The 15,545-nt window shown below is 35.9% G+C and overlaps 1 long non-coding RNA gene, 1 other non-coding gene and 1 pseudogene across 2 annotated transcripts; all 3 read left to right on the top strand.

Moving 5' to 3' along the window:
- The first annotated feature begins 77 nt into the window (after positions 1-77).
- Positions 78-8,288, top strand: LOC145958323 (putative pentatricopeptide repeat-containing protein At2g01510; annotated as a pseudogene).
- A 449-nt stretch (positions 8,289-8,737) lies between these two features.
- On the top strand, positions 8,738-14,906 carry LOC145958322 (uncharacterized). Its single transcript, XR_014434055.1, has 2 exons — positions 8,738-10,551; positions 14,679-14,906. It is a non-coding gene; the product is annotated as an uncharacterized LOC145958322 (long non-coding RNA).
- Positions 10,281-10,383, top strand: LOC114914994 (U6 spliceosomal RNA). The gene has a single exon (XR_003802837.1). It is a non-coding gene; the product is annotated as a U6 spliceosomal RNA (small nuclear RNA).
- Positions 14,907-15,545: the final 639 nt, after the last annotated feature.

Genomic DNA, 15,545 nt, shown 5'->3' with positions numbered 1-15,545 from the left:
TCTTTTTCTCTCTGAAGACCAAGGGGCACTTAGAGGAGGAGACCAAGAGATCCCTGTTTTAGTTCAACTGCTGTTTATCCAGGTACGGGAGAAAATGAGATTATTTATATGTAGAGTTACATGAGAGAATTGGATAGAGGAATAATTATTAGTTCCATTAAAATTATATGTGTTGAGGTTTATAAATATGCCAAATTGTAGGAATGATGATCTAAGTATGATTTTTGATTGTATGAAGTGAGTTTTCTAGGTCCGGTAATTTCTGGTGTAAGCATAACGTAGATCTATCTAAGATAGAAATTGTGCTTAAGTGAGAGATGCTATTAGTGAGATTAGGAGTTTCTTGGGTTAGCTCATTACATGTTTATTTTGAAAGTTCTATTTTTTTTAACACCATAAATTTTGTACTTTTATCGAAAATTATAAAATTTAATCACATGTTTACAATTTTTTTTTGTTTCTTTAAAGAGATTTTGTAACTAAAATTAAAAGTTGGGCCACGTCATGCAATGTAGCTGTCATACAAGTATGTGTTTATGACTAAGTAGCACAATTTGGCACCAAAAAAAAGTTCCCATTTTTCGTTTTCATTCCATGAATTACGTAAAAGCATGTATGAGGATAAACGGCATCGGAACTTTGGCATCTCCAAAACGACACTTTCAGGTTGATGCTTCCATCATCAAGACAGGCTTTGACCCCACAACATACCGTTCCAATTTCCAGGTGAAGACTCTTCTACAACGTGGGGATTTGGATGCAGCACTCAAACTATTCGACGAAATGCCTCACAAGAACACCATCTCCACCAACACCATGATCATGGGTTACATCAACTCTGGCAATCTTTCTGATACAGGAACCTGTATAAGACTCCAGCTAGGATCAGCCCTATTAGTAGTTAGTTAGCCACGTGGCACATCATGAGCCACCAGTTAGTTAGGAAGGTTGTTAGTTCTGAATTGTTTCTGAAATGTATATAACAGTTCCATCGATTTCAATTGATTCATTCATGACTTGTAAAAATTCTTCCTGTAAATTTCCTCTCAATTCAATAAAAGTTCTAGTGTTCGGACTCCATTCTCATTTCCTTGGAATCCCTACCCATTCTTCTTCTTGGTTCTTCTTCGAGACTAGCTCTACCTAGAATAACCATATCAATTGGTATCAAAGTTGTTACCTTCCAACCACAATCACCATGGCAGATAACACCCGCACCGTTCGCGAAGATTTTGAGAACTTCAAGACTTCCATGGAATCACGTTTCGCAGATCTTGATACATCGTTGGAATCACACTTCATGGATATTGGGGCTTCGTTAAGGAATTATCTTGAGGAAATGCTTCAAAATCGCCCGCCCCCTTCTTCTGCCGCCACCGGAAATTCTTCTCGCCCTTATTCTTGCAACACGAGGCTTGCGCGGTTGGACTTTCCTCGTTTCAATGGAGATGGCATCAAGAACTGGATTACCCAGTGCGAAACCTTCTTCTCAGTAGATCAAACCCCTGACGATTACAAAGTCCGTTTGGCTGTGATCCATTTCGAAGGGAAAGCACTCCAATGGCACAGTGCTTATGTGAAGAATGTGGGCATCGACAAATTGCCATCATGGAAAGATTATACAGAAATCTTGCTGGAACGATTTGGTGAAGTTTGTGAAGATCCTATGGCAGAACTCATGAGACTTAGGCAAAGAGGTACTGTAACAGATTATCACAATGATTTTGATGCCATTGTTTCTCGAATTGAATTGTCTGAGTCACATCAATTGAGTTGCTTTCTTGGTGGTCTAAAACTGGAGATTCAAATGATGGTTAGAATGTTCCAACCTACTTCGGTTATGAAAGCCTTCTCCTTAGCTAAAATGTATGAAAATGCTAATGTCACTGCTACAACAGCAAAACCATTTTCCAGAATACCTAAACTTAACCCTGTGACCAAACCACCCCTGTTACCCAACCCTCCCAAACCAGTGGACAATAACAAACCCAAAACACAAACTACTAAACAGCTTACCCCTGCCTTTATGAGTGAAAGAAGGGCTAAAGGATTGTGTTATTTCTGTGATGAGCCCTTTACTCCTGAACATAGCAAGACACACAAGAAACTTCAAATCCATGTTATGGAATTAGATGACACCTCTGATTCTGAAGAAGTGGTGGACCCTGATGATGATTCTACTGTTGACATCTGTTCAGATCCCTTAATTTCAGTCAATGCCTTGACTGGAGTTACCAAATTCAAAACCATGAGAGTTACAGGTCAATCAAGGAAAAAACCCTTACATATTCTCATTGACAGTGGCAGTACGCACAACTTCTTGGATGTCAATGTTGCCAAGAGGCTAGGATGTAAACTTGAGGATATGGATTCTGTTACTGTGACTGTGGCTGATGGTGCTAGAGTTCAAATTAATACAATGGTTAAAGGATTTTCTTGGCTAATCCAGAACACTGTTTTCACCTCAGATATCATGCTCCTGCCCCTGGGGTGTTGTGATATGGTTCTAGGCATAGAGTGGTTGATTACTTTAGGTGATATTACATGGAACTTTGACAAGTTAACCATGGTGTTCCATGCTAAGGGTAAGAGACATATTTTGAGAGGTACCTCATCTACCAATATTAGGACTATTCGGAAACAGCAAGTGCCTAAGACATTGGCTGCTGGTGTCCACCTCTTAATGCTGCAGCTCTGTGACTCTGGGGATGGGATGCTTCTCCACTCCCTGTCCACTCATGTTGATCCTTCCTCCATTCCTAATAGTATTGAGCAACTATTACTCCAATATGCAGATGTGTTTGCAGTACCTACTAATCTTCCTCCTAGGCGTCCCAATCATGACCATTCAATCCCTCTGATACAAGGTTCTAACCCTGTAAATAAACGGCCCTACAGATACTCTAAACAGCAGAAGGATGTCATAGATAGCTTGATCCAAGAGTCCTTACAAAGTGGAATTATACAAAACAGCAGTAGCCCGTATAACAGCCCAGTTGTGTTGGTTGGGAAGAAAGATGGAAGCTGGAGACTTTTTATTGACTACAGGGAACTTAACAAACACACAGTGAAAAATAGATTTCCTATACCACTGGTTGATGATCTCTTGGATGAACTCCATGGTTCCACTGTGTTCTCCAAGATAGATTTGAGATCTGGATATAATCAAGTCAGAATGACTGCAGAGGATATCCATAAAACAACATTTAAAACCCACTCAGGCCATTATGAGTACTTGGTTATGCCATTTGGCTTAACCAATGCCCCTGCTACATTTCAAGGATTGATGAACTCAGTATTTAGTGAGTTTTTGAGGAAGTTTTTACTGGTTTTTTTTTATGACATTCTAGTGTACAGCAAGAGTATTGAAGAGCATTTACTGCACCTACAAACAGTTCTGAAAACCATGAGAGCTAATGCCTTATTTGCCAAGAAATCTAAGTGTTATTTTGGGGTTACTCGAGTTGAATATTTGGGTCACTTTATCACGGGCAAGGGAGTTTCTACTGATCCTGCAAAAGTAGAAGCAGTCAGGAATTGGCCTATTCCTCAGACACTAAAGCAACTAAGGGGTTTTCTGGGATTGGCAGGGTACTATAGACGATTTGTGAAGGGCTACAGCACTATAGCTAAACCTCTGAATGATATGTTAAAGAAGGATGGTTTCACTTGGTCTTCTGAGGCTAAACTTGCTTTTCAGTGCCTTAAGGTCCATTTAAGCCAGGCACCTGTTTTGGCTTTACCTGATTTTACACAACCATTTGTACTGGAGGTAGATGCTTCTGGCATAGGGTTAGGTGCTGTCCTGATGCAGAATCACCATCCAATTGCCTTTATAAGCCGAACTCTGAATATGCAGCAACAGTCCTTATCTACATATGAGAAGGAACTCCTTGCTATTGTCTTTGCTGTCCAAAAATGGAGACATTACCTACTGCCTAAGCAATTTATCATCAGAACAGATCACAGAAGTCTCAAATACATTCTGGATCAACGACTTTCTACAGCCTTCCAACAGAAATGGTTGGTCAAGCTTATGGAATTTGACTTCTTAATTGAATACAAGCAGGGCACTGCAAACTTGGCAGCTGATGCTCTTTCAAGGGTAGAATGTACTGCTATCTCCACTCACCAACCCAATTCTGATTTGCTGGATGCAATTAAAACTTCTTGGCAGGTTGATGATTCTCTACAGAAGCTGATTGCTGAGGTTCAGCTTGACCCTTCTTCACACAAGGCGTTTTCATGGACAGGTGGGGAGTTAAGGAGGAAAGGAAGGCTAGTCGTTGGCAATGACTCTGAGTTGAGAAGAAAAATTCTGGACTGGTTGCATTCTTCAGCAAGTGGTGGCCACTCGGGTAGGGATGCTACTTATCAAAGGATCAAATCTGTGGTATATTGGAAAGGTTTGTCTAAGGATGTCAGAAGGTTTATCCATCAATGCCCCACATGTCAACAATGCAAGTATGATAATTCTGCATCTCCAGGTCTGCTGCAGCCTCTCCCAATCCCTGATATGATTTGGCAGCACATCACTATGGATTTTATTGAAGGTCTTCCAAACTCCTTTGGGAAGCAGGTGATCTTTGTTGTGGTTGATAGACTGAGCAAGGCAGCTCATTTCATGGCTTTAAAGCATCCATACACTGCTTCTGAAGTGGCTCAATGCTTTATGGATAACATCTACAAGCTTCATGGCTGTCCAGCTTCAATAACTAGTGACAGAGACCCGATTTTTATCAGCAATTTCTGGAGGGACTTCATGGCATCTCAAGGAATTCAGGTCCAATTATCCACTGCCTACCACCCTCAAACAGATGGACAGACAGAAGTTGTTAACCGATGCCTTGAGACCTATTTAAGGTGTATGTGTTCAGATGATCCTACAAATTGGTCTAAATGGCTACCTTTAGCTGAGTGGTGGTACAATTCCACACATCACAGCACTATTAAAGCCAGCCCTTATGAGATTATGTATGGACAGGCACCTCCAGCCTTCTTACCTTATTTACCTGGTGAGTCAAAAATTGAACTTGTGGACAGAAGCTTACACAAAAGGGAAGAACAACTTAAAATGGTAAAGTTCCATATGAGGAGAGCCCAGGACAGGATGAAACAATTAGCTGATAAAAGCAGATCTGAGAGGACATTTGAGGTAGGGGACTTGGTGTTTGTCAAACTACATCCCTATAGACAAGTTTCTGTGGCTTTTAGAGGCAATGCTAAATTGGCTCCTAAATACTATGGACCATATACTGTGCTCGACAAGATTGGCTCTGTGGCCTACAAAATACAACTACCTGCTGGATCATCAGTACACAATGTGTTTCATGTGTCCCAATTGAAGAAGTTTGTAGGAACAGCCAGCACATCAACTCATTGTCCAATGACTGATGAAGAAACCAGGATCAAGGAGCCAGAAGCCATTATAGAAAGGATGTCAGTAAAAAGGGGCAACCAGGCTGTGACTAAGGTACTGGTTAAATGGAAGCATCTGCTGCCAGAAGAGGCTACTTGGGAGTTCCTCTTTGACTTGAAGAAGAGGTTTCCAAATTTCAATCCTTGAGGACAAGGATTAGCTTAAGGAGGGTGGATTGATACAGGAACCTGTATAAGACTCCAGCTAGGATCAGCCCTATTAGTAGTTAGTTAGCCACGTGGCACATCATGAGCCACCAGTTAGTTAGGAAGGTTGTTAGTTCTGAATTGTTTCTGAAATGTATATAACAGTTCCATCGATTTCAATTGATTCATTCATGACTTGTAAAAATTCTTCCTGTAAATTTCCTCTCAATTCAATAAAAGTTCTAGTGTTCGGACTCCATTCTCATTTCCTTGGAATCCCTACCCATTCTTCTTCTTGGTTCTTCTTCGAGACTAGCTCTACCTAGAATAACCATATCACTTTCCACTGCTAGGAGCATGTTTGACAGCATGCTTCACCGCACGGTTGTTACATGGACAATGTTGATCGGTGGCTATGCTCAGAACAACCAGTTTCGTGAAGCCTTTGGTCTCTTCGCCGAAATGTGCAGACATGGCACGGTTCCGGATCGTGTCACCTTAGCCACTCTCTTGTCTGGATTCACTGAATTTGAAAGTGTCAATGAAGTGGGACAAGTGCATGCCCAGGTTGTCAAGTCAGGGTATGATTCCACCCTCATGGTTTGCAACTCTTTGCTTGATTCTTACTGTAAGACGCGTAACCTTCGCTTGGCTTGTCACCTCTTCAAGCAAATGCTGGAAAAAGACACTGTCACTTTCAATGCATTGTTGACGGGGTACTCCAAAGAGGGGTTCAATCATGATGCCATAAACCTATTTTTCAAGATGCAGGATTTGGGGCTTAGGCCAACAGAATTTACTTTTGCTGCGATTTTAACTGCAGGGATACAGTTGGATGATATAGAATTTGGGCAACAAGTTCACAGTTTTTTGGTGAAGTGTAATTTCTTGTGGAATGTGTTTGTGGCTAATGCTTTGCTTGATTTCTACTCGAAGCATGACCGTGTTGTTGAAGCTAGTAAACTTTTTGATGAGATGCTGGAGGTGGATGGTATCTCTTACAATGTGCTTGTCACGTGCTATGCATGGAATGGAAGAGTGGAAGAATCTCTTGAACTTTTCAGGGAGTTACAGTATACTAGATTTGACCGGAGGCAATTCCCATTTGCTACCTTGTTCAGTATCGCTGCAAATGCTTTGAGCCTGGAAATGGGTAGGCAAATCCATTCCTAGACTTTAGTAACAAATGCCATTTCAGACAGTCTGGTTGGAAATGTTGTGGTTGACATGTATGCTAAATGTGGCAAATTTGGGGAAGCAAAGAGGATTTTTGCAGATCTGGCTCATCAAAGTTTAGTTACATGGACAGCCCTGATCTCGGGTTATGTTCAGACGGGACTCCATGAAGATGGCCTAAAGCTATTCATTAAGATGCAAAGAGCCAAAATAAGTGCTGACTCGGCTACTTATGCCAGCATCTTAAGAGCCTGTGCGAATCTAGCTTCACTGACACTGGGAAAACAGATACAGTCGCATATTATCAGATTTGGATGCATTTGAAATGTTTTTTCGGGGAGTGCACTGGTTGACATGTATGCAAAATGTGGATCAATAAAAGATGCACTTCAAATGTTTCAAGAGATGCCTCTGAGGAATTCTGTCTCCTGGAATGCACTGCTTTCAGCTTATGCACAAAATGGAGACGGCGACCATGCTCTTAGATCATTTGAGAAAATGGTTAAGTCAGGTCTGCAACCAAATTTCGTTAGCTTCCTTAGCATTTTATGTGCCTGCAGCCACTGTGGTCTAGTTGAAGAAGGACTACGGTACTTTAACTCCATGACTCAATTGTATAAACTTGTACCTAGAAGAGAGCATTACGCATCCATGGTTGATATGCTATGTCGCAGTGGAAGATTTGATGAGGCTGAGAAATTGATGGCTCTGATGCCTTTTGAAGCGGATGAGGTAATGTGGACATCAGTTCTCAACTCATGCAGGATCCATAAGAATCAAGAGTTGGCAAAGAAAGCAGCAGGCAAACTATTCAATATGGAGGTCCTTAGAGATGCTGCTCCATATGCTAGCATGTCCAATATCTATGCAGCAGTTGGTGAATGGGAGAATGTGGGAAAGGTGAAGAAGGCAATGAGAGAGCGAGGGGTTAGAAAGGTGCCAGGATACAGTTGGGTTGAAATCAAACAGAAGACACATGTTTTCTCAGCCAATGACATGTCTCACCCACAGATGAAAGAGATAACCAGGAAGCTTGATGAACTGGAAGAGCAAATGGAGAAACAAGGGTATAAACCTGACTCAAGTTTTGCCCTTCACGATGTGGACGAGGAAGTCAAGTTAGAGTCCCTAAAATATCACAGTGAACGCATTGCCATTGCCTTTGCTCTCATTAGCATCCCAGAAGGGTCACCTATATTAGTATTGAAGAACCTAAGAGCCTGTAACAATTGCCATGCTGCCATCAAGGTAATCTCCAAGATTGTAAACCGGGAAATCACCGTCAAAGATTCAAGTAGATTCCATCACTTCAGAGATGGGTCTTGTTCCTGTAAGGACTACTGGTAGGTTGTCTTTGTTTCCTCAACAAAATCATCATTTTTGTTTTTGTTAAAAAAGGTAGACAAACCTTCTAAAGGCCAAGAAATTCTTATTTTTATTCTTTCCATACAAATATTATTTTTCTTAAATAGAATTGTAATTAATATAAATATTTTTAGTTAATTATTTACGTATAACTTAAATAATTAATAGACAATAAATTTCTACATTACAATATTTTATAATGCTATTTCCATTTTAATATATAAATAATTTTGTAATTTTTTTTAATTTAATTTATATTTTAAATCTGATATTCTGATTTATAGATTGTTATAAATAAAAAAACATAACATAAACACTTTTAATAAAACTAAAAATTATAAACATATATAATAAATAGTATTTTATTTATTATTTAACAAACATTAACATTATATATATAAGTATAAATAATCAATACGTAATAATTTTTTACATTCAAATATTTAATAATGTCATTTCAATTTTAATATAAAATAAATCTGTAAGAATTTTTTAATTTAAATTAAATTTAAAATTCTAATTTGTAAATTAAGGTATTAAAAAAAACATTAACATAAACAATTTAAATAAATCTAAAAATTAGAAAAATATATAATAAATAATTTTATTAATTATTCTTCAAACATGATCATCTAAATTAGTTGATGAATTATCATTATATATACTTTCATGTAAATAAATAATAATTTTATCTAGAGTTTGTATTTTGTGCAAATACCACAACATATGTTCTACAGTTCTTTTAATTTTAATACATAATTCAATTGGAGCTGTTTTATAAAATTCTTTATATACAAAAAAAATATATTTTATATTATCCTCTTTTTCAAGTTACAAAAAATCATAATCAACATAATCATTATCTTGACAATGAATTGGATGTCAATAATAAAATATTTTAATATTGTCAACATTTCTTACTTCAATGACTTCTTTAATTTTATTTTTTAACATATGTAAAGTAATGTCTTCATCTATTTTAAATAATTTTTAAGTATCACATTCATATATAATTCTTTTAGAATCACCAATAATTTTTTCTTTGTAAAAAATAACAAAAAATATATAACTCATTTTTTTAGGGAGAAAAAAAAACTAATTCAAATTATTCAATATGTGCGTAGCGAACATATACACGAAAAATAAAAAATAATTATAATAGTCTCTCAAATGGGACAGTGACACTGCCTAAAAGAAAAAAATGCCAAATGTAGTCCCCATCGTAGATAGTGAGGCTACATTTTAAAAAATAAAATAAAATAAAACCACAACTGACACTACCTACAAGGAGTTTCCTAGTAGGAATAGCAACATCCTTTATTTTAAAAAATAAAATAAAATGACCCCTATTCAAGGTAATAATAATATACACTACCAAAAAAAAATTAACATGCTAAATCCTCATTAAGGATAACAACACCTTTCAATTAAAAAGAGAAAATAATCTTGATTGAAAATACTGACACTACTAAAAAAAAGAAATTTAACATGCTCAATCCTTTAACTCGAGTAACGATACCTATTAATGATCTATCACAAATGTCATTGATATACGTGCAAAATCATCGTTGACACACATCCAACTCTACTTTCAAATCATTTTTAATAAAAAGAATTAAAAAAAATGACGTGGTGAGGTAACACTAGGTTAATCAACAGCACCCCTTTATCCATATCAAACTAATAGATAGTTTTGAAACAACTTCCTTTATGTAATTTGCTTGCATAGTGACAGTGTTTGAGTAAAAAGTCTGATGCTATATATATTTATTAAGTATAAAATGAAGTACTTAAAAAAAGTATTTTAGATTTTAGTTTTCTTCTAAAAAATAAGAGAAATGTATGGAACAATATATAGTAATGTCAAATCAAACTAGCGTGCAGTGTGTGTAGAGGAACATCATGATAGAGCTACCGATGGTAAGTAATAAGTCCCATTTGTGTGTGGAGAAATATATATTATATTATATATCAATTAAAATGTTCTGGATCGTTCTTTCATTAGCTATGGAATCAACCGAGAGAGAGATGCATCTTGTTTCTTAACGATGTTTGCTTCAACTGGTTCATCTTTGGATTGCGAATTGTTTCGTTTCCTTTCTCACAGAAGTCCCACACCGGCTGAACTTAATATTATATTAGTGTTTATAACTGGATGCCGCAGCAGATATGTTGTCCCTTCGGGGACATCCGATAAAATTGGAACGATACAGAGAAGATTAGCATGGCCCCTGCGCAAGGATGACACGCACAAATCGAGAAATGGTCCAAATTTTTTTAATTTCTCCGTTTTGAATGTTCGTCTTCCTGTTTCTTCTGTGGGTTATGGTTCAGTAGGGGGCATGTTTGAGACCAAAATTTAGGGATTTTCATGCTTGCTTGTGATGTCAGCATACTGCGCTCCTTTTCCACAATGGATAACAATTTTTATCCATTGCAAAATGAGTATGTTTTCGTCATTCAAATCTTTTTTCAGATTCTGTTCGTTTATTTCAATGGGTATGCACTCTCATTCGACCATTTTCATCACTCTGTTTCTTTTGAATGTTATTTTGATTTGAAAATTATACATTTTGAGGGAATCATAATCCTTTTTTCTACTTTTGATGTTTATTAAGTCCATTTTAGTCTCAGTTTGATCTGTGAAATGATATATGTAAAATAATATATGTATTGGTTATGCAAAAGTAAATTATGTGTCTGGTTTAGCTGTGTTTTTGGGGATCAAAAAGTATGGTCTTTTGTGATTTAAAGTGTCTTTTAGTATTTTACATTACCAAGATAATTTTGGGGAAGTAAGGTTTTATCATATTCAAAAGTTTATGTATTGAAATGTTATGAGATAATTGAAGTATTGAAGTAGTTAGCTATGTTTTGTCTCTTTTATATCATAAACTATTTCAATGTTGGCGCTTATTAAGGCTTTGTTTGGATTTGAGGATGGAAAAGGAGAGTAGAAAAGGATGGATTTGAAGGGAAAGTGAGTGGAAAATGAGGTTGTTTGGATTAAGGGAAAGTGAGTGAAAAGTGTAGAAAAAATTTGTAAAAGTTTGTGAGTGAATTGATTGATGTGATAGATAAAAATAAATTTTTTAATTGATAATTGTGTAAGATTACTATTTTGCTCTTTGGTTAAAAAAAGGTTTTTAATTATTATAATTAAAGAAATATATAAATTTTAACTTAAAAAATTATAAAATATTAATTTAAAAATAATTTAATTTAATTTAAATATTTGCTTTAAATTTAATGATAGATAAAAATTAAAAATTTAATAGATGAATATATAATTTACACTTTTACCGTTGGATTAAAAATGAGTATAATATTATTTATTGTAAATAATAATAATTACAATAAAATTATATTAATAGGTATAATTTATTAAAAAAATAATAAATAATGATAAGAATAATAATAAATATTAGAAAAATGATAAGAATCATAATAAATAATAATGATACTAATTATAATAAATAATAATAATATTTATAATAATAAATAATAATAACAAAATATATTATGATAATTATATTTTGTAAAACAAAATTTGATACCAAGAACGGGCCGTTCTCAAACCAGAACGGGCCGTTCTGGGATTACAAATTAACCCACAACATCCATCTATGAAACGACCCGTTTTAAAACTGGAACGGCTCGTTCCCAAAGTGGAACGGCCTGTTTTGAGTTCGCATTTTGCACATAAAATTCATTTTTGGAACGGGCCGTTCTGGGTTCCACTAGAAGCGAAAATACCCCAGCATAATCGATTATGCTTGGCCACATAATCGATTATGCTTCCTTTATATAATCGATTATGCATGCATGGGACAGAGGCATTTCCGGGTTTTCACAAATCCTACGTGGCTTTCTTCTCCTTTCTTCATTTTTGTGCGAAGACGCGAACCACGCTTCTGCCCCCTTTTTTTCGCCTTTCCGTCGTCCCAAATCACCGGAAACAAACAACAATTTTCTTCGCCTTTCCTTGCTCGTGAACAGTAAATCCCTGGAAACAAACACTATGTAAGGTTGTGTTTGGAGTGAAGGATAGATTTAGGGAAGTGGAAAAGGAAAGATTTAAGAAGAAAGAGAGTGAAAAGTGAGGTTGTTTGAATTAAGGGAAAGATAGTAAAACGTGAGCGGAAAGTTTGTGAGAATTTGTGTAGAAATTGATTGATGTGATAGATAAAATTTAAAAATTTAATAGATGAATATTTAATTTACACTTTTACCCTTGAATTAAAAATGAGTAGAATATTATTTATTGTAAATAATAATAATAACAATAAAATTATATTAATAGGTATAATTTATTAAAAAATAATAAATGATGACAATAATAATAATAAATATTAGAAAAATAATAAGAATCATAATAAATAATAATGAAGTAATTATAATAAATAATAATAATATTAATAATAATGATAATTGTAATGAAGTAAGTTATTTCAAAAAGCCCAAAAGTCCAATATGGCTGATTTAGTAGCCTAAAACGGGTCGTTCCCAAACTGGAACGGGCCGTTCCAAACTACTAACTTGACCTAAAAAACGTAGTTGAGAACGGGCCATTCTGGAGGGAGAACGGGCCGTTCCAAACCCCAAAACGGGCCGTTCCGGAGGGAGTATGGGCCGTTTTGGATGGAGAATGGGCCATTTTGGATGAGTCCCAGAACGGGCCGTTCTGATTTTAGAACAGACCGTTCTGCATGTGATTTTTGTACGTGATGCGAGGGTGCAAAACGGGCCATTCTAGATTCGGAACAGGCCGTTCTGGCCACTCTGGAACTTCTATAAATAGGGGTTTGTGGTTGAGGAGAAAATGAGGTTTTTAGAGAGAAGTTTTAGAGAGAGGACTCTAAGTTTGTGAGCTCCTTTCTCTCCCGAATTTTTCTGTATGATTCCTTTTCAACTCTAGATCACTAATGCCTTCTGTCTTTTCTTGAAATTTAGATAGGAAGCTTACTTTGAGAGGATCGAAGTTCCGGGTTGAGCTTCGGAAGGGAATTCTACTTCTTCTCAGTTATTGACTATTTTGAGCCAATCTTTAGGTGAGGGATGCTAGAATATTTGTTGTTTAGGTTGCAAGTGAGTTTAGAAACTCAATTGATGCATGAATGTTGAGAATCCATAGATGGATTGAAGAAAATCTCATTTTTTTGGGATTTTGAGAAAAAGGAAGATTTTGATGATTTTGATGCATAGGTTGGATGCATGTGAGATTTAAGTTTATTTTGAGTTGTATGGAGCCTATGCATTGTGTTTTGTGTTTGCATGTGACTGGATTTGTTGGTTTGGATGAGAGTTTTGAAACTCTCTGACTGGGATTTGGCCGGGCGCAGGTTGAGCGCGCCGGGCGTGGAAGAACTTAGAGCTCTTGGGTTGGTGTTAGGCCAGGCGCGAGCTGACTGCGCTGTGTGTGAATATGTTTATAAATAAGTGATTTAAATTGATGCTTATGCATGTTAAGTTGAAGTTTTGGATCATGTATGTATGATATATGATGTATGGTGAGGTGTGATTCATATGTATGCATAGTGATGATATATATGAATGTTTAAATATGATATGGCATGAGTATATGTTCATATGTGTATGATTATTGATCATAATGGTGGGTAGACCATGTATGATGTATGATGCATTATTGCATGTGATGTCTTATGACATGTGTATGATTGTTGATCATGATGGTGGGCAGACCATGTATGATGTATGATGCATAATTGCATGTGATGCCTTATGGCATGAGTCTAGCCTAGGACTTGAGGAGAGGAAAAATATTTTCGAACTGAAAGAGCTCACATAGAGTCTCTTGAGAGTGATGCTTGGATAGGCCACTGATATATGAGAGTGGTGCTCAGGGAGGCCACTGGATTTAGGGGAGTGGTGCTCAGATAGGCCACTGGGTTGGGTGAGTCTCCTCTAAGTCCTTAATTAGTGTTGGAGCGGGGTATGAGGCCGAGGGTTATTCCCTTAACCAAGTACTTGGGAAGGTTGCGTGGATCCTTGCGGATAGTCGGTGTGCGAACTCCATAATTGACTTGGTTATGCATGTCAAGGTCGTGGTAAGCCCGTACCCAGCTGTGCTATACCTGATGGTGGATCTGAACTTCCAATTGTGTAAGTGACATCATCCGAGTAAACCCCGAGTGAGGATTATATCCTGTTTAGCTGTGACCGAGTGGGCGCATTGGGCGTGAAAACGGTTAAGGTGGTTTCGGTAGGATGAGATGTCACTTATATAACTCTATTATTAGGGAGATCTCCTAGGTGTATGCGCGACGACGCATTAGATGATTGATATGCATTGATATCTGCCATGAGATGCATTTATTGCATGATTATTAGTATGATGAAGTGTGGTGTTTGACTTCGTGATTGATGGATTGTATTTTATGCATGAGTAGTGTTGGATAGAGTGTATGGTGTGACTCTATGAACATGATTGATAGTTGGATGATGTGTAGTATAAATTTTATTCTGTACTTGTTTGATTGATTTTGAACTCTAGCTTACTCTTCTGTTTTCATGTGGTGAAACTGTGATGATCATACTTGGTATGGGAGCAGGTCAAGACTAGCTTGGAATTGAGGTATCCGCTGCGAGACAAGGAGTTTTGATCCTCGTGTTAGAATTACCATTTTAGGTAACGATTTTGTCTGTGCTTGACCGGCACTAGGGAATATCATTTTTGGGATGACGGTACATATATGGAGTTCTATTTTATAACCAGAAACTTAGTTATTTCATTTTTATTTGTACATGTATATATGAGTTATCCAGCTTAATATTTATTAGTTTCACTAGCAGTAGTGCAATTCTACTAAGTGTAGCGATCATGACGGGTCGTTACAATAATAATAATAATAATATTTATAATAATAAATAATAATAACAAAATATATTATGATAATTATATTTTCTAACATTATTTTATTAATGTTTATGAAAGTGTTATTATTTTAATTTTATAAACATGTATTACTTTATTTTTTTTTTATATTTCCACTTTTTGATGTCAATATTTAAATATTAGAATATTCTTAATATAAAAAAATGTACAATAAAATTTTTAAAAGTTAATTAATAAATTAAAAAATTGATAAATCATTGACATAAATTAGAATGAAATGAAGATACATTTGTTAATTGTACAAGTTAATTTTTACTAATTAAAAAATTAAGAAATTTTTAACATTACAAATTAAATAGGTAATAACATATTTGTAAAATGGTACAGAAAATACAATTCAGTCATCAATTAAGTAAATAATAATTAAATATGACATAAAATAATAGAAATGAAAAATGTTGCAACTAAATAAAACATATTTAAATTACAGTAATAAAAAAGAAAATAAGATAACATATTTTTGCATTTTTACCCATAACAGCCAATTTGGAACAGCTCGTTCTCAACTAGGGTTTTTAAGCCA

Source organism: Cajanus cajan, chromosome 5 (assembly GCF_000230855.2).
Source record: "Cajanus cajan strain Asha chromosome 5, NIPB_CcT2T_4, whole genome shotgun sequence".
Lineage (NCBI taxonomy): Eukaryota > Viridiplantae > Streptophyta > Magnoliopsida > Fabales > Fabaceae > Cajanus > Cajanus cajan.
The sequence above is the reverse complement of the archived record's forward strand: the minus strand, read 5'-3'. Positions and strand labels throughout refer to the sequence as shown.